We start from the raw sequence: 20,100 nt of genomic DNA on the forward strand, positions 1-20,100 counted from the left end.
TGAACTGTATATTTCTGCCTGCACTTTCTCATCTCAAGGATGGTCCATATCATTTCCAAAATAAATTTAAGGGAGCTTCGTTAGTAACCTCTCTGGGATTAAAGTCCTGATGCTGACTAAGCGATGCATAATGGATCCAGCTCTGAGAAGTCACATCAATTAAAACCAGGTGTGCTGCAGGAAAGTGCTCTGGCAGCAAATCACCATCAGAAAGACCTCTCAGACTCAAGTCCACCCTTATTTTATTGCAGGGGCCTGCTGGGTCATTACCTTTGGAAATCAATTCTAAAGTCTGACAGATGCTTTCAGCTGGCAGAGCTATACACTGTGGCAGGCACCAAATAGCAGCAGTGCTGCTGTGGCTTTTGTGGGGTCTGTTAATAGCTGGTGGCTATAATTAGCAAAGCCCTTTATGCAACTGTCATGTCCCTGAGAGAAATCAATGCTGCAGCATTGCTTTTACCTTCCATGCCTTACCTAGACTACTCTAAATTGAAATTTAAAAAATTGCTGCAAATGCAGCCACAAACTGCAGGCTTTGAACCACATTTTACAGAGTTTCTCTAATGTATTACAAAGTTTCAGCCGTAGCATAAGGCAGTGCAGAATAAAGCTGTTTGCTCATACAATTGCCTGGGGAGACCTCAGGGCTGGGAATCTTCAACAGGTTTTAGACAGATGTTTAGCAGGTATGAGACAGTATCATTTATCCAGCTGGTTGGTTTAGAAGCCTCCCAGAGGTCCCAGTTTTCCTTATTTTGCAATGGTTCTGTACATGTGGGATGATTGGGTTACTTACAAATTGTTTGGCAAACTGGAGTACTAATAAAGCTTAACTGGGCTGCTGAGTGGATTCCCTTACATCTAATAACGTGGATGGTATTCACATTTCTATCAGGAAAAGCACGTACAGAAAATTCTCCCTCCACAGAGTTTTCTGTTGTAAATCTTACAGGGCCAGAATACCTCTGAGACCTCCAAAGCTTCGACTGAAATTGCCTGGTTAGTATAGTAGTCATTAGACAAGTGATGACACACCTACCTGCAAGTAAGCAAGCACAAAGAGTGTTTGTGAGAGCCTTATTACACCATGAAATCAGGCTGAAATGTAAAGCTGATGCAGGAGCCTTATGAGGCAATTTAACAAATGACCACTCTGTGGAGGAAACAGGAGGAGGTACATAAGGTTTTAATTACACTGATTATGGAGTGGGTTTTTTAGTGCATTGCAGCCATAATTTTGTGCTAATCCGGCAATTCAAAGCCATCAGAAGCTCTTCTTAAAATTTTCTCATTTATTTTGTGTGACTGGTAAAGGAACCTGAGTGTACCAGTGTATCTAATTCCTTGAAAGTAGCCATCACTGGTAAAACACTATGGACTATAACATGCACTAAGGGCTTATTAAGTGGGGCTAAAGCAAAACAGAGATTAATAGCATTAATTTAATGTGGAATTTTATTTTTGTATGGTTCAATAGCACCTAGTCCTGAAGGCAGAATGAGAGTTGCAGGTAATGAACTCATACATGAGTTTAGTGCTGATGATTTTTACTTACAGAAGGTAGAAGTCTTGGGGATGCATTTGGCCCCCTGTGTAACATTGCAGGAGTATATCCACACTAATATCTCTCAGAAAACCAAAGGGGAATGTGCCAAGTAATGTTAGTTAGCTGTGTTTTTGTCATAAAACTCTCAATAGTGACAAACAAATGGGGAAAGTTGAGTGGGGAATTCATTTGAATCTCAGAGGTTGGTGCAGGTGATCATTAAAAGAGCAGATCTGAACAGAGAAGACATGGAAGAGGGAGCATATCAAGGAACAGCATCCTCATTAGGGCAGAGAGTGATGCATTCCACACCCAGTGGAGGTAAGCCTTTTTTTCCCCCATATTTTCTGATGACAGAAGAGGGAATAAGTAAAGTCAAAGGAATAACACTGAGGCCAAGTCAAAGGAGCTGATGAAACATTGTGTGGATCAATCTAAAAAAGTACAAGGTGTTAAAACAAATCGGACCAAGAGATTCAAGTGTATCTTTCTGCTGTGATCCTTGCTTTTCCCAGTTTGTGCACTGCTTGTTTTATCAGTGTGCATTTTTACAGTTTCATGAAAATTTATCCCAGAGTTTCTGAACAAGAAATGCGTAGGTGACCAGACAGCATTCATGGCAGAATTGGATGGAAATATTTTGCTCATCTTTCATTTGCCTGCAGTAGATCTTCCCTTCTGACTAAATACCAAAATGCTGCCTGGAAAATACCAAATGGGATGCGCTGGAGTTCAAGACTACAAACAGGTTAAGGAAAAAATGTGTCATAAAATTCCACATAAAATTCATGCTATTAATCTCTGCTTTCCTTTGCCCCCACTTAATAAGCCCTTAGTGCATATTACAGAGCGTCTGTAGTGTTTTACCAGTGGTGGCTACTATGAAGGAATTAGATACACTGGTACACTTAGGTTCCTTTACCAGTGATAGATACATTGATGGCTGCTGCAGGCTAAAGCTGTTAAAAATGCCACTCAAGCTTCTCCTGCCTTCCTCTGCACACATGCATAAAGAGGAATCATCCAGGGGAAGCCACTGGAATTTGATGAACCCAGCCTTATTCCAGCTGATTTGATGGGCAGGGTGGAGGCCATTGGGAATAAGCCCTGGAAGCACACGTTAAAATAGATTATTTGTCCATTTAGTGGCTTGGGGTCTTCTGCTGTCACATCTTACACACTGATGGCTTTTACTTTAGCTGGTCTCTGAGATGGAGTGTGATGAGGTTCTATGCTTATTTCCTGACTGAGCTGGGGGTTTCGGACCTCTACCCTTATTCCAGCTCAAAATGATGAGTGAAACATGCTGCCAGTGAGTTGCCATCCCTCTGTCCTCTCTGGGATGTTTATGTGGATCAGGAATGGTGGACACAATGTCCTGCTGGGAATGGCAGCATGCAGACAGCCCTGGCCCATTTAGGTTGCTCAGGAAGGGCAGGGCAAAGAAAATATTTTGGTTTATGGGGCTGGTTTTTTTTTTTTTTTTTTTTTTGTTTGTTTGTTTGTTTGGATTTTTTTTGTTTTGTTTTGTTTTTTGGGTTTTTAAAAATATGTCTGGTTTTAATTAGCAGCTTATAGGAAAAAAAAAACCACAATATGCAAAATAGCTTTTCCCTTGCTTTCTTAAACTCCCTGGTGCCACTTGTTTGTAGCACACAATGCACTAATGCTGGATACAGGACTCCAGCAGCCAGGGCAGGTAGCATTTTAATAATTCAGACATGGTCTGCTTGTCAGAGCTGCTTTCTCTCTTTTCACACCAGCACAGCAGTGCTTTCCTTATGTGACAACTGGAATGTTCCCTCCAGACTACCTTGTGCACAGTCACTCCACACTGCTTTCAGAGCCCAGGCAGCAGATGCAAATGATCAAGGATGCATAAATCTTCAGCAGAAGGCAAGGCTGGTACACAATGGAAAGATGAACCACTTATCCCTGGATATTTTTTTGTCTTGTCCTGCTGCTGGCTATTTTTGGAATTTCAGCAGCTTTTTGAGGTATACCAACTCTACAGTTCGCTGCAGGTTCTTATTAACAAAGACTCTTGCCAGGGATCATTTCTGATTAAAGGATTAAAGCACAAGGATGAAATTGAGAGGGAATCAATTTTGATTTCCAAGTCTTTAGATGCATGAAAGATGTTTTCTCAGCTCTGGATTTAGAAAAAAAATTCTGTCTGCATTGATATGTGTCATATTTGCTTCACCCAACTGATGGAGAAAACAGGCTTCACTCCCTTTGAAGTTCACCCTTCTGAGCTTAGTGCTGGTACAGTAACTGAAGTGGCAACTTTGCCCTTTGAAGATGCCTCGTTTCTGTCTCTGAGTTTCCTTCCTTTTTTTTTTTCCTTTGGAAGCTGATGGATTTAAAGAAATACAGAGCCAGTGTGAACTCAATATCAGTAAGGCTCTAAAGTCCTGGTCATAAGAACACTGTAATAAGCTGGGTGAAGCAGTACCTAATTATCATCATTAGGTTTCATCATATCTATCCCTGACAGAAAACACTTTATTTGTTCTGGTCTTTCCATGGACTGTTGTGGTGTTGGAAGTGACTCCCTCACCATGACTACAGAGGCATGAGTCTTGTAACTCAGCACTGCCTTTAGGTACATAAACACAGATGAAGCAAACACCCTACAGCACCCCATCAAATCCATTCACACACCACAATTCCTCTAGCTCCTTAGAGATATGCCTAACAGGAGCCATTTAATCATATATTTTACATTTTTCATTTACTTTTCCTGTGTTCTTAATTAGCAATTAATTTTACAGCATCATTCTGACTTCTTGATTATTCCAACTTCTTTATTTAATATACTATAGACAGATTTAAAAAACAGCTAAAAAGTTCAGCCTCTCTCAGCCATTTTCATCATTAATTTCATCCATTTCTCATTTTTAATTGCTGTGTTATCTCTCCAGCTCCATTCCCACTCCAGTAAGTTAGAGGGAAAAAAACCCCATCCAGTCCAACCTTCTGGTTTTTTCCTAGCCCCTTTGGCTAACAGTAACTCATTCCAGGGTTTTAATTGCATTTTTAAGTAAGGCTGCTACAGCTATTGGCTTTGAGCCTTTCATCATGCACAGTATTTTGTTAGCATGCAAAGCAGTGCACACTGTTCAACAGGGACAGCCTCTCACAGAGGCAGATAAAATGTAGAGCACATAACGCTGTCTTCTTTAAGAACCTGGGCAGGGAATATGGAGATGTTAGTTAATTTCTTGGCTGTCTCCCATGTTTGGGTTTAATTTAGTCACCTCATCACTGTCTCAGTTCTCTGCCTGTAAAACAGCCTCTCTCTTACCAGTGGCACAACTACTCAAAAATGTTTAGACTCCTTCAGCCTCAACCATCCCACCATTAGCCAGCAGGTTCTTTGGCACATGCCCTCACACAGGTACCAAATAGCCCCTGCCTCAGCACCAACACTTCTGGCACTGCAGGGTGCCAGGATGGCTGCCTTCTCTCACATGTGTGCCAAACCCCTGCATCAGCTATTTTCCCATATCCAAAACCCTCATCTACTGCACAGAGCCCAAGAATGAATAGAATGAGGTGGCTGCCTGTCCCTACCTAAACCTTGCCCTTCCTCTGCACATTTGCCCATCCTTTGTGTGACCCAGGATGGGAGTGCATGCTCTCTGCTGTGGACAGAGAGAAATTCCATCCTGTCCCTGCTGAGTGCTGCAGTTGTGCCACCTTAAGCAGAGCGGTCACACACCATTAATGCCCAGCTAGTGTAGAGGACACTCACCCGGGTGTGGGTTCCGTGACCCGCTAGTACTGCACTGTGCATGACTCATCTCTCTGACCTTGTGTTAACATAAAATCCAGACTGGTGCTAACAGGAGCTGTGTTTAAACAGTTGTAAGGGCACACCCTTGACACAGCAGTCATTAAAAACCGCATTATTTCATTTCCAAGAGTAGGCAGATTTTAGCTTCCACATCCTAAACCAAATTCTAACTATTTACTTTTTGCATCTCAGAGTGGTTTCTGTCCTTTTCTCTAGCAACCATAGTTTTGCTTCCTACCCTAAACCCTGTTAGATTTGATCATAGACTGTATACAGTGCCACAGAGAATGAAGCTGTTAGTGTATTTGTATACCGAAAAACATTCTGAGAAGAAAAGACAGCATATAATGTTCAAACATAAGAATGTATCTTATTAATAACTGATATATTCTTCCAACAGTTCTGAGTGTTCATAAAATGCTCTGAGTTTCTCTGATGCAATGTGAGCTGTGAGAACAGTCACTGCTTCAGTGACAAACTGTAATCACAAATGAACCTGAGGTGTCATAACTGCTCTGCCTCCAGATTCAGCAGATTTCACAATGCATTAGAAAAGCACAACCAGCAATAAGACTGCAAGGTAATTAGCTGATTAAAAGCAGGGTGGACTTCTTGTAAAACAAGCTAACACACCTCAATTATTTCAGCTTCTTCAGGAAAATCACTTCAGGCTTCTGATAACCATTGAGACAGGAGCTGACTCAAGCATAACATTTAGGGAACTGGTATCAGATCAGGCCTTCCCATGATGAATCCCCTGGCCGATTTCTGAGGAACAACCCATCACGTTGGAGCTCACAGGTTCCCCCTGTCCAGTGAGGACAACCCCAAAAGAAATGAGAAATGAGAGCAGCTGCACAGGATAATTCTAGGAATAATTCATAGATACGTTTTGAAAAATTATTAGCATTTTAAAGTTAGTTTCTGCAGAAAACCTGCGACTCTAATATGGCACCCAGAAAGGTTTATTCTTATGGGTCCAGATGTCAAGAGATGTTTGTCCAGCTAAAGTGTCACTTTAACAAGCTTTTAATGTAAAATTATTTGGAGATCCCTGCTAGTGATTAATTAATGTCATTAATTTCTTTATAAATCCTTGAGTTTCACTATATTCACATATACTAAATTTTTTCAGCTGTCCCCACTTTTTCTTGATAGTAAAAACCTTGTTTTCTAAGTGTTTTTATTTGTTTGCTTTTCATTACTTTTTCTTTTGAAGGAGAATTTTAAAAGAAATGTTTGATACAATGATATTTACCAGAAAGTTATAACCCTTGCAGACTTTTGAAGTACCCTGTGGAGTTTAAAGGGAAACTGCATCTTCTCTAGAATGTTAGAAGAAGCCTCAAGAGTATCACCAGAATATGCTTGTAACAGTTCAGAGGTTTGATAGCAGTATTCAGTACAACCTTTTGAATGTGTTCATAGTTCTCCTGCAAATTTAATAAGCCCTCTTGAGACATTCTCAGCTCGCTGTTTGTTGATGGATTTGCTGTGTGCCATTTCCTTGAAAGTTTATGGCCTGAAGGCTGAATTGTTACATGTCCAAGACCCTTTCCTTTTGCCTTATTTGGGCTCTATCAACAGGCCTTAGTAGGAACATATAAGCAAAAAAGGAAATTAGCTACTGTCTCTTGTGTCTTGTGTTTGGGAAGACACAAATTATGTGTTTGAGAAGACTTTCAAAGTCATGGGAACAAGCCATTTCTATGATTTCAGAGAGTGTTGAGCTAGGCTGTTTCTCGAAGGGGAGTTTCCTTGCAATTTTTCAGCCTTTGAGTAATCTCTGTAAACCTTTCTTGGCTGCTTTGTGTGCTTTGCATTTTCTTTGTTCATCTATTTTTAAATAACCAGACAGACACGCTATTATAGTTCAATTTATTCTTCAATATTGATTTTTTAGGCTGGCATGTGATTTGCTCCCATGACTGTTTGCAGTGACAGATCTTTGGAGTCAGGACTTTTTGATAAAAGGAATTGCATTGTTTCACGAGCTACATCATTGGTAAGCAAGGAGAGCCAGGCAGGCTGGGTCACCTGAGCTGGAAATCATGGCTCTACTTACTTACATCACAAGTTTGTGGAAGTCCATGTATATGCCCTAATTAGATTTGAAATGTCTGAACTCAACATTGTGTGGTACAAAGGCCACCAAAATGGGAGATATTACCTTACCTACAAAATGTAAAAATTGTTCCTTTTTTTTCTTTTTATGACAGAGTTTAAAGTTAACAGTTTAATGAGGTTAAAATTTCAAGTACAGTCAAAATTCATATGGGCTGACGTGTGATTTTTACAGTTCATTTCTGGCTAACAAGAGGAACTAGATCTTCTGAAAACCAGAGGTCCCGAAGGGAAAATATTTCCACTGTATTATACTTCAATTGATTTAAACACAAATCCAGCAGTGGTTGAATACCTGAGAACAAGGTGTACCTGGTAGAGGAGAGGGTCAGCTCTGCTGTTCTCAAGGATGAAGGCATCCACATTCAAACTGCAGGTGTGACAAGCCATCTACATTGGTCTTGTTTTCTCTGCTCAATGCTGGCTGATGATCTGGCCTTGTGCACCTTTATTCCCTATTCCCTCCCCTCCCTGTCACTGCTCAGAGACTGATTTGGGGAACGTATCTGATCTGGTCAAATGTTAGAAGTGGACCGGAAGACAAGGAGGAAAGGATCATGGAGGTTTGCCAGCACTGCAGTAACTACTTGGACACCACCAGGACACGTGGCAGAGCTGTGAGGTGGCCAGGGAACACCACAAGCTGCTTGTGTGCCTCCTCCTCCTCTCTCCATGTCTCCACCCCATACATATCATATATACTGTAGGTGTACCCAGAAGACACTAAAGCATAGCAATGTCTTGATAACCAGATGAACTAGCAATATGGTGTCAACAGTTTCTTTAGGAGTCACTTTTTACTCTTCAGCATAGTTTTCAGAAAACAAATCTCAATTTGGAAACAGCCACCACAGGTGGATGAGTAAAAAACCTAATCTCATAAAAGGATGGCATTATTGCAGGCAATAAAAAAACCCAACGAGAGCTGGTCAGTTAGCATTTTTTTCTGCAAAAGGACAGCTATATAAATATCTTTCATACTAATAACTTTGTTTCATTATTTATACGGTAAGATTGCAGAATGAGGAACAATACTACAATCGTTGAAATTCCACTGTTCTTTATGTAAATAGCATTTCATATACACAAGCATCACTTGTAAATTCAAAATAGAGACATTTATAGTAAAATTATGTACTGTCCTTAGCTACAGACGAATAATTTTCCTCACAATCTTACAACACACAATACATATAGAAAAGTAAATGAAAACAAATTATGCCACAGGAATGAGACTGCATCAACTATTAGATTATCTTTTACAGCTGATATAAACACATCATCTCCCATGCCACAGGGTCATAACTTGCAAAAGAGGAAGGCTATACTCTGGAACTATATACTTCATAAGGACTACAGTCTGCAGAAAAGCCAAAATGCACTGAAAGGAGCGACATTTAAATCTAATTGTAGACAGATTTTCTAACTCAGCAGACAATATAATTTCCTCTATAGTTTAGTGAAGCTATTTTAAAAATAGCTTTCTTGATTATTCCATTTTCATAACTAGAACCATTACAATGTAAAATGATGAGGTGGAAATGCAGTTTTCTGCTTTAACATGAAGCAGAAGAAATATGTCTTAGGGAGTTCATTTGGGGGGTTGGAGGAGAGATCTTTTCTTGCTGCAAAACCTCACGCCATTTTTCATCAATTTAATATCTAAAAGAAGTGCCTTGGGAGCAAAGTCATGAAAGTATATTGCACAATTGTAAGATGCCGTGATATATATTTTTCATAAATGTTTAATGTTTTAGGATAGTTACATCCAGATTATCTTTCAGTCTGAACTTCCCAGAAGACAGGGAGAATTTATATGATCCTGTGGTAATAGCCCATTTTATTCTCCCAAAATAATGTCTATCTATCACAGAATATGAATGGAAATGTCTAAGTAGAAAGAAGTCTGTGGCTAAAATTTTGGAGTGTCTATCTTCAAGTTTCAGAATTGGCATTTAGGGAATTAACCGCAAGAGTCTTGGCTTTCCTGAGCTGTTACAGGTTATTTTGTGCAATGGTCCTTCAGGTCTGTTGTCCCCTTTGCCTGTGGAAAACCATACATGAGCCACATAAAGCCACATGAGGGAAAAGGCAGCAAGCCAGCAGCTGCAGTGTTCCTGGCATATGTCCAGCATTTCCACCACAGCCCAGACACCACGGGAAGTCACTCAGGCCAGCTGTGACGGAGGTGCTGAGGTGCTGTGCTGGAAGGTAAGGACTGCACACCAATAGAATTCTTCATCCATTGCCATTTAAACTGGAAACAACAGTTGTTCTTTAGTGGGAGTTATGTTTGTTGAACCATTCAAAGGGAAGGGTGTCAAGTAGAAAGGGCTGATGGTGACTGGCAGCAGAGAACAACTGCTCTGCTGCCAGTCACCATCAGCCCTTTCTACTTGGATGAGTTTTGGACATGGCTGCATGCATACAAGCATTCAGAAAATCCTGAAGGAATTACTGCAGGAATTATTACAGGTAAAGAGTGTGGCCCAGAAAAGGAGCAAGGTAAGACCCTGCCAGGGAATGAAACTTTCTGGCACAGGCCAGCTTGGAAATCAGACATCCCTTCCACATGCTGTAGAAAAATCCGCTTTCCCTGTGCTTTGCACACAGATTTCATTTCCAGGCAGCAGGCAACTGATTCCATCATTGCTTTCTCCTCCATGCAGGGACTTCAGTCACTGGGGATTAGAGGTTTAGGAGGCTGGCAAGTCCTTCATGAGATTGCAAAAAAGTACTGCTATCAACTGTACATGTCAACTCCTAATGATGCCAGTAGGGGTTTGCTGGCACTCCTGACTGTGTTATTAAATACCTCTCCCAATCTCATGGTGACTGGCTTTCAGAAAGTAATCTTCTATTTCTATTACTCCATTTTTCAGATAGAAAATCAGAAAACCAAAATTTCCTCACTCGCAAGCTGTCAGAAGATTTGAAGCACTGAAATTTTCTCTCTTTTCAGTGCTCAAAATTAAGTTGCTCAGTAATTATGGCACAGTAATATAATACATTAGATAAATTTGATGGCTGAATAGATTTGATAAGAGCATGAAGATATATATATATTCAATAATATTGAGGTTCTTTGCAACCCTGGACCAAATTGCTATGGTTTTGGATAGTAGGAATAACCATCATAATTTTCTTCATCAATATAATCTCATAAAACCTCACTCATTGTGTGATTCTTGTAACTATTTTTACCTGACAAATAGTAATTCTCTTCTAGTTGCCTTAAACATCTGAGGTAACTCCACAGGATCCTTTCACTGATCTTGGCTAGGGGAGATTTGTCCTTACTAAAATTCTGACAGGACCTCATTTAGCCTCTAGCTGCTTGCTGCATATTCTGCTTGAGTTCTCATGCTTGTTTCCCTTGTGGAATGCAACTGAGAATCCTTTGAGGACTAAGGGGTCTACTCAGCACTAACCTAAATGCTTAGTATCAGTGAAGCTTAATGTCAAATATGTATCATCATGCACAATTCTCACAAAAATCTTACTGAAACATTCTTTTATTACAGTCTGATTCTTCTGGTCTCACTCCTTGGAATGAACTGTTTTAAACTACATTATTGTAATCAAAGCTCAGATTAACTGAAGAAGAGTATAGAGCCCAGAAGTTGCTTCTCTACAGACAATACTTTCCTTCCTCTACAGACAATAATTTCCTTTTCAAAGTAATATGTTTTACATGTACTGAATTTCATCAGCAGATTTATTTTTGTTTACCAACAGAGTTTTGTGCTGTTGCAGGTAAATTGCAACAAAATAATGCTTTTCAAAAAGAAACATTTAATGTGGCATGGTAGGCACACTGCATATGAAAGCCTTTGTATTTTATAGTCAAACTTCCCCATGGTAAGAATTTAACTGCAGTGAAACAGAAGACATCAGTACAATGTTAAAAATATTCATTTGTCCCTTTGACTGGTGATATTAAAATTAACTCCCACAACCAATAATGTTAGGGTTTCTCTTTCATCTTTCTTTCTCTGAGCACTGCCTGGTAAAAAAATTCAATTTATTTAATGAACACAAAATAAAAGTAATTGTCATTGTGGCAATACATCTGATTACTATTAGTTATAACTTGATATAAATCATTAATATTTTGATTGGTTTTATGTTGATGAGGTGTATGACGAGGTGATGAGGTGGTTGACTTGGAAACAGAGGTTCATCCAAAACATAAACCCTGTTAGCAAGATTGTTCCAAATACTAAGCTGTGTATCTACTGTCCCAAAATTAATTTAACACCCATTCAGTTTCATTGGAAAACCTATGCTGATGGTCAGTTCTGCAGCCTGGTTTAGGATTTGATCATTAGTTGTATGCACTGAGGTACTGCTTAGGACTTAATTTATGAAAGGATAGCTTGAAAAATATATGCAATGTTAATTTTATTTCATTTTTCTGATTATGAAAATACAGTCCTAAATTTACTTTATGGGATGTGTAGGAGACGAGGAATTTAACTAGGAGCAAGAAGAGGCACTGGTAGGACTAGTTTAAACAAAGAAGTGGGGGAGGTAGAGACAATCACAATGCAGCAGAAAAAGAAAATCCACAGTTGGCAATGTTCAAAAGGGCTGCGAATGTTAGGTCCCAACCTAACATATTTTCAATGGTTTTTTTAGATCTGTCTTAAAATCAGGTGTGAGGAATCAGAAGACAAATGGTGGCACAGTGAGAAATGTGTATTGTTTTCCTTGGAAACTGGGATATTTCAGTCTTTTACTCTTTATTCCAGGCCAGGCTGAAGACTTTTTGAAGGATCACAGGCTGGATTCTGGGAAAGAGTTTCTAAGAGGAAGGAAGGAATTATCTTCTAGCATGTGTTGTAAGTGTTTCTTATATATGTCTCATGAGTCAGACAGAATAGGATCAGGTCACTGACACTTGTTTTGCCATAACAACAAGAAAAACTTATTTTGGAGGTAGAGGTGATGGTGACATGTTATTTTAAACTGCTTCATGGATTTTCTAAAGTGCAGGGGAAAAACCTGTCACATTTTTAACAGAGGTTCTTCAGGATAGACCTACATTTTAAGCCATTTCTTTAACAGCCTGTAGGCCATATCTTTTATATTTCTGTATTAGGTAAATGTTATAAGAGTGTACAGTGGACTCTGATGGAAGTGGATAAAATGATACTACCATTGTATTATATTTAAAATTAAGCAACCCACTAGTACAGAAGCTCATATTAAAGTTGCCTTACTTCACAGAAGTTTTTCTCTTTGTCCTGTGATGTTCTTTCTATCTAAGTGCACCTTTCCAAGAAAGAGTGTAGGATTTGGCCTTACTGAAATTGTATTTTTTGTAAACTTTATAATATCTCACATGACTCAAGATTTGCAAAGGTATAGAGCTGAGTGACAAAACCTTTCCTTTGTACTTGTGATCAGTTTGTTAGGTTGATTGAAAGTCAGTGGGTGATAACAAGATTCAGCCTCAGTTTTGATTGATGAGTCAGATGACACAGTTGAGAAAAAGTAGGACACTGTAGCTTGTGCTCCCTCTAAGTGGATAAAAATAAAGGACTAAATTTTCAAAAGATTCAGGTCACTGAAATAGGCTTTGGTGTTCATTATAGCAGGTGCATGTGGCAATAGTACCCATGGGCTGTTCCAGACATTGGTTCAGTGAGGCAATGAATAGCACTTATTAAAATTTAACACTGCTGAGGCAGAAGGGTTGCCTGGAAAATAGACCTGTCTGAATAGCATGGTTAGGTGGGAGTATCACAAATTAGATGGCTTGTCTGTGTTTTCCCATCGAGGAGTAGTAATTCCTGCTGACTTCATTGTGGTAATGTGGGCCTTCAGCTACAAGGAATAAATGCCATGGCTGAGGGTCTCTGGTACAGTGTGTTGATTTGTGCTGCACTCTCAGAGAAGAACTTTTAGGCCTCTGAGCTGTCAGGACCGACCACAGAAACACATGGATTAGCCCTGCAGAAACAAAGAGAGAAGGGTGCCCGTTTCAGTGTTTCCCTCCACCATGTGCTGCCTGTAAAGCCTGTGCCCCAGGAAAGAGGTTGCCTGTGTCCTCCATCCTGCTGGGACATTTTCAGGGAAGCATTGGAACTTATGCAACCCTACAGTTAAACATTAAGCTGCTTTAAACTGCAGGATCCAAACAGCACAGGAAATACACAAGGTCAGATACAAGTGTTGTTTTCAGGTATGCCCGAGTATCTGGGTTAGAATGTATTTTACATTAGACACTGCAAAGATGGACTCTCACTAGCATTGCTCTCTAGGAGCCTAGAGCCGTGAAAAGCCAAGCTGCAGTAGATCCTAGCTATCAGCTGTGGATGCAGAGGAAAGAGATCCTTTTCCAAATCTTCAACCCTACTTCTTCCACAGCTGATTACTTCTTGGGCAGTAGCTAGGCAGCATCTGAAACTTATCCTAAGAACCTGCCCTGTATGATCCACATGGAGGCAGCTACATCCAGCACTAGACCTCTCTACTTTAGCAAGGAATCTTAGCCTGGAGATGATACGCACTATCCACTAGGTCTCCTATGGGCTGGAACCATTGCGTTGCAGGCATGAAGACATTGACTGATACAAAGGATAACAGCCTTAGAAACATCTCCAGTCGCTGGAGCCCAGCTGACTAAGGCAGAGCCAAAGAGCAGTCAGTGTCCAGACCAAGCTCCAGCGCACTGGCTCCAGTATATCCAGTCCAAGCATGAACATATTGTTTCCTCCAACCTCATAGCCCAGGGCAAGGAGGCCTCAAAGAGCAGTGCTGTGCTGTGTACACATGCTGTGGCACAGGAACACAGAGTCAAATGGAGCTGAAGCTGAAAGCTGTTTTGACAAGTTAATGTGACCTTTCTGTGAATGGGCAAAAAGGTGCATGAGCTGTCAGAGAGAATGTCACCGCGGCTGGGTCCAAGTTTTTGTCCACCACTGTAACACAAGTTCAACTCACACTGTTGCATAAAATTGATTTTACAACAAGTACACAAATTCTACAGCGATGCAAACTGAATTAAAAGAGGCAAAAGGATGTACGCTATAGCCCAACAGGACCACTAAACTAAGACCAGGACTGGGCCCTAGTTAGCCAAAATCAGAAACCATGGAAATAGAGCCCAACTACTGTAAAAAGTAATTACAGACAGACCATTCAGTGCGTAATCCATTCTAAGTCTGTATGTTTTGAAACTGGCCCAGAGAAAGCTGGTGGGCTTTGCTGACACCATCATTTCCTGGGTGCCCAAGAACTGACACAACATCTTCAAGACAAAACCAAAATTGGTCTCAGAACTGGGAAGACCAGGATGGAGGCCTGGATATCCACAGTTGTGTGAGCCCACTTTAGCTACTGCATTATTTTATTTCCCACTATGACCACCTTTAAGAGCAGATTGCCAAGCTGGGGGAAGAAGGACAAAAAATTCTACAGAGTAGATGGGAGACATACAAAGTATTTTTTGACTTGAACCCTAATTTTTCAGTACAAAGTATTAAGTATATCAACCATTTGCCTTTTCAACATCTTGAACAAGAGATTAAAAAGACTGATTCTGCTGGGTGACTGTTACAGGACTTAGGAAGGCAAGGTCACTTTATTGAAAATGTTGAATTTTATCTAATGCAATTCACTAATAAGGCCATGTTGACATACTGAATACTCTGAGCTAGTACATTTCTTTAGTGTTAACACAATCCTACAAATAACAGGTAATTACCTTTCTACAAGGATATGGCACAATTTGGAATATAATAGTGAGGAGTTTGAAGAAGCATGCTATATATACAAGACCATATATGTATATAGATGGGTGTGTGTATTTATGTACATATATGCAGCCCTTATCCCCATTGGACCTATACCTCTTAGAGAAACCAAGCTGCTTTCTGGATAATGTCATTGGTAAACCTGATGGCAAATATACATGACACTACTTTTTCCATGACAAAAAATGCTTATCTTAATAAAAGAGTTATCTATCAGTTATTCTAACTGGACAGCAAGATCATTGGTTAGATATGAATACTTATTGCAACTCTAAGGAAAATTATATTTACGCTGAACAAGGATGACTCACTCAAGAAAGAAATTGTGCCTGACCATGCATATAAACTTACTTGATTCTAAACACTACTACTTCATGATGCAAACCTTCCCCTAAATATAAGTCCAAACCAGGCACATTCATTCCTTTGCTATCACACATCAGTGGTCTTAACCTTTGTGGACAGCATTGCACCATTAAATAAACAGCATAAAATGTTTGGGTGTTTTTTTGTTTGTTTGTTTGTTTTGTTTTGTTTTGTTTTGGGTTTTTTTTTTTGAGGAAACCACAAAATCTCAAGCTTTCTCCCTTCCCTCTCAAGTAGAATTTAGCCAGCCACGTTTTGTTGGAAATAGCATGAACATGGACACAAAATTTGCTGACTCTTTTTCTTCCATAGCAATGTATATACTGTTACCAGTATGCAGCTGATAAATTTTAAAGACATAAATACATCTGTACTCTCTTATTCCATCTCCATCCTCCTGCCAAATTAAGATGGGAATGCATCCCCTCTTCACAGATTACTTTTTTCACTGAAAAGTCAGGCTCTCAACTTTTGTAAGTTTTACTTTATTTGACCCAAATCTAGATGATTCCATTTAGCCAAAATAGTACACCTTACCCATTGGAAACAGAACACATGGCAACCCCTCTGACAGCTTTTCAACTTAACTACATTTGTGTTAGTGTCTGTGAGGATGTGATTCTTATAAATTCGCATCCTGCCTGCCCACAGGCCCATGACATTCAATCAGAGCCACTAGCCAACCTTGTACTAACTTCTGCAAAAGGTTGCAAATTGAGTATTTTGAAACAATTGATCAGAAAAATATTCTTCTGTAAAAGGAAATATATTATGTTCCAGCCTTCACTTAACAGATAGACTAAATAATGAAGGATTCTACTTCTTATCAGTTTCATTAAAAAATATTCTAGGGGGAGAATCATTAATAGAAGTGAATTCAGAGACTCTCACATTAATGGCAATCTTTCTTCATGTATACATAATTTAGGACTGATCAGACTTCAAACTTGTCATAACCACTGAATTTAGATCCATGCCAAATTTGAAGAAAGGTTCTGAAGGACAAATCAGTTCCCTGGTGCTATTCAATATTCAGCTGTCAGGGTGACACAGCTTTGATACTGCTTCACGTTTTCCCCACTTAAATTTTCCATTGCCTCCCACACTGTCCTGGTTCATCCCACCATTCCTCACCACCACCTCCTCTGTTCCCTCTGTGTACTGTGAGTTCATGCTGTACGTATGCCAGAGCAGAACAGGTTTGGCAGGATAAGTATTGCCTGGTAACTAATTTTATTTACCCAGCTTCTGGGACTTAAGGTTCTACAACATAATGAGAGGAAGGGCTTTTTCTTCCAAGACTGATGGAAAAAGTTTTGTGATCTAAGAGACTACTCTTTTGTGGGGGGGGGGATAAAAAAAAGGTAAACAAATAATCCTTTCAGTCAACTTGAAGTTTCTGTGCATATGAGTAACTTTCAGTTTTCTTTTTGGTGCTGAAAATATTTTATAATCGTGATAGAAGTAACAGTGCCAAACATGGGTGTTTCCCTTTCCCCAGACTCATTCCTGCTCACTGACTAGAGCTCAGCGATTACAGCAGCACAGCATCCATGTCAAATCTCCTCTTTGGCCTATGCCACCCAGCACAGACCAGGCTCTGGGCACTGGAGCACTGCTGTGAGCTATTCTTGCTTTTCACTGAAGCTACTATTTTTATCTATTGTCATTTTCAGTCACTGGACAAAAGACTAGAGTCCAGTGATCCCCCTCTCTGGTCGCTGTCTGCCACCAATCTGTCTTTTCTCTAGCCAGCACCTCCTTATCTTCTGATGTCTCAAGCCCTTCAGCATTTCATTGGAAATATTTCTGTAATTAAAGATTATTCTAGTTAACCAAAAATCTCAGAGAAGAACAGACTGCCATTAACACTTCTTTACTTCATTTTCACTTCTCCCAACAGAAAATGTCAGTGACTCATATAGCTCTGAAAGGGCCTCACACTTCTTATGTACAAGAGAGGATTTTCTCAGCCTCTGGACTATGCCATAGAAGCTGCTATCCCAGTGACGTGATAGGGGAGTTGTCCTACCTCCCTAGGCATCAGAGTTGGAGACTACTAATTTTCTCTGTGGTTTTCTAGTACCCCGGGACACAACTGTGGTTTCTGTCTCAGTTCTATGGTGGATTAGAATGTCTGCCTTCTTTTCTGTCCCTGCAGACAGGCCGCTTGTGTTTGCATTTTTTGTAGCTCTGAGGGAGTTTTGTGCAATGAAGAACACCAGTATCTACCAATAGTGGGTTTCTTCACTCTGCTTGCAGCTGGACTTCTCCAACAGTAAGGAGCCCAGTCACCACAGAGCATTGTTGGTGTACAATGTGATGATGTGGTACACTTTATTAACTGGATGCATATTTTATTAAGAGGAATGATCACCATAGAATGAAACTTCTGCTACGAAAAGGCTGTTCTGTAGCAGCCTGTTCCCCAGTTTCAGTCACTCCCTGCTGAAGCATGTCGTGAAGTCATGTTATACAGGACAGAACATGGAATTCAGTACACTGAATCCTCGACTAGCCTAATCCTTGACTAGCAAAACATGTAAATGGATATATACTGTGGAATGAAGCTGGAATGCCATAACTGCATTCACATGTGATATTATCATGGTAAATACAATCACTCAAATCAGAAAACTGAATATGAAGACACCTTCCTATTCCAAAGAAATATATAATTAAGTTCTTCGTTATGTTAGGCACTTTGAGTTAAAATATGAATATCAATAATGGTGGCTGAAACTCAGTCCAGATGTTTGCTTTTGAAGCAAGAACTGAATGCTTTGGTGACACAGCTGTGACACTCTGCCATTGTTCCCCTCAGCCCATACCTCTAAAAAGCTTTGGAGATAAAAATTGAGTTAGGAGAGTATTGCAGGTTCTGTTCAGCAGAGAGTCCTCCTTTTCTCTTCAGTGCAACAAGCCTCGATGTGTGAGAGGCTTCTAAAAATGGAGAGTGACTGATTCATAAAAATGGAAAACTGAAGGAGGCTGATTCAGCTTACCCAGACACACTTTCCTATAACTGAAGAGAGGTGTGTTGTTAGGCAAACATTTTCTGACATTTAAACAAATATTTGGCTTGAAGGTAGGGAAAATTCTGTTTTATAGCAAAGACATGACCACTGCCTATCACAAATACCACACGTGTTCTCCCAGCACATCATGGAGAGTCTGCCTGCTCAGCCTGTCTCCTGTGTACCTCCCACATCCCCCCAGTGCTCTACTGACCAACCATTCAAGCAGCTACTGTTTGCATATAAGAACACATTTACATTTTAATGAAACATGGGGGTGGGGGATGTGTTCAGGGCCCTAGAATGACCCAGCTGTGGCAGTGGGGAATAGACCAGGAACTGGATGAGCTGTTCTGTCAGGCCAGATTTATCCCATAGCTTCATGTAGCTGTTGTATAAAAGGAAATGTTGACATATAATTTTAAGTTTTTAGCCTAATTTTTTTTTTGCCTTTCATTTTTCTATTCTTTTCCCACAGTAGTCCTTAAAGCTTAGATGGGTACCTCACAGCTTAAGACAGGTTCCCGGATTTTATTTACTCTGTCCAAACTCCCTGGCTCAGCCCTAGTAAATTTCTAATTTGCAAGTTACTGCTTTGTCTCTGTATAAATTGCCATCAGCTGAGATGTGGAAGGGCCATGGCAGAGCTTTGTGACCAGGAACCCCTGTCTCTCTCCTTTACTAGAAGCTGTCTTTATTCACCCTAAGGGATAGTTTGGGAAGCTGTAATTTTTACTGTTCCTTTTCATCTGGTGGGGAGCCTCATCTGGCAAGTTTACTGTGTGGTTGCTGGTTGGAGTTTGAGATGGATGAAGAAAGAAGCATTCACAGTGAAACTTGTGAAGATCTCTGGCTGGGGCTACGCAGAGGGCTGCCTGCACAGTGCATTTGTATTCACCGTGGGTGCTGCACTGAGCACTAGCCAGGAACTCCACACTATTAAAAAGTGTCTCACAAGAGCAAAGATTCCTTTAGCTTGTTTGGGGAGCTGCTGGAGGTCACCTGGTTCAAACTGCACCCCCAAACAGGCCCCATTTTGAAGTTACAGACCTGAGGGAGGACTTCAGCACCTGACATCTGGGTTTCTCCTTGAACTCATCACATCCTGCACTGAATGAAAGTCAGCCTCCCGCTTCACACTGCGTCACCTTATTCTGCGTTGAAACGTGAATGAATGAATAAATCAGCAAATAATAACAACAACAAATAAATAGTGGAAGAATTGCTGCTTTGGGGGTTTCTCACCACAGGGGGCGGGGAGCAGCGGGGCAAGGAATTCTCCAGAGACTTTTGTGCGGAAAGGGGAATAAACGTCCGCCGCAGCGGGGCGGGGGGAGGCTCTCGGGTCGGTTTCTCTGAGCGCCAGCGGGGGATTCCACAAGTTACTGGGAGACAAGGAACAGCAGCGACAGAAGGCGCCGGCGTCCCAACACGAGGCGGCGGGAGCAGCATCGGCGGCAGGAGGAGGGAGGGGAGGCC

The sequence above is a fragment of the Onychostruthus taczanowskii genome, unplaced genomic scaffold (genome assembly GCF_017590055.1).
Source record: "Onychostruthus taczanowskii isolate IOZ18803 unplaced genomic scaffold, ASM1759005v1 scaffold104, whole genome shotgun sequence".
NCBI classification, from domain to species: domain Eukaryota; kingdom Metazoa; phylum Chordata; class Aves; order Passeriformes; family Passeridae; genus Onychostruthus; species Onychostruthus taczanowskii.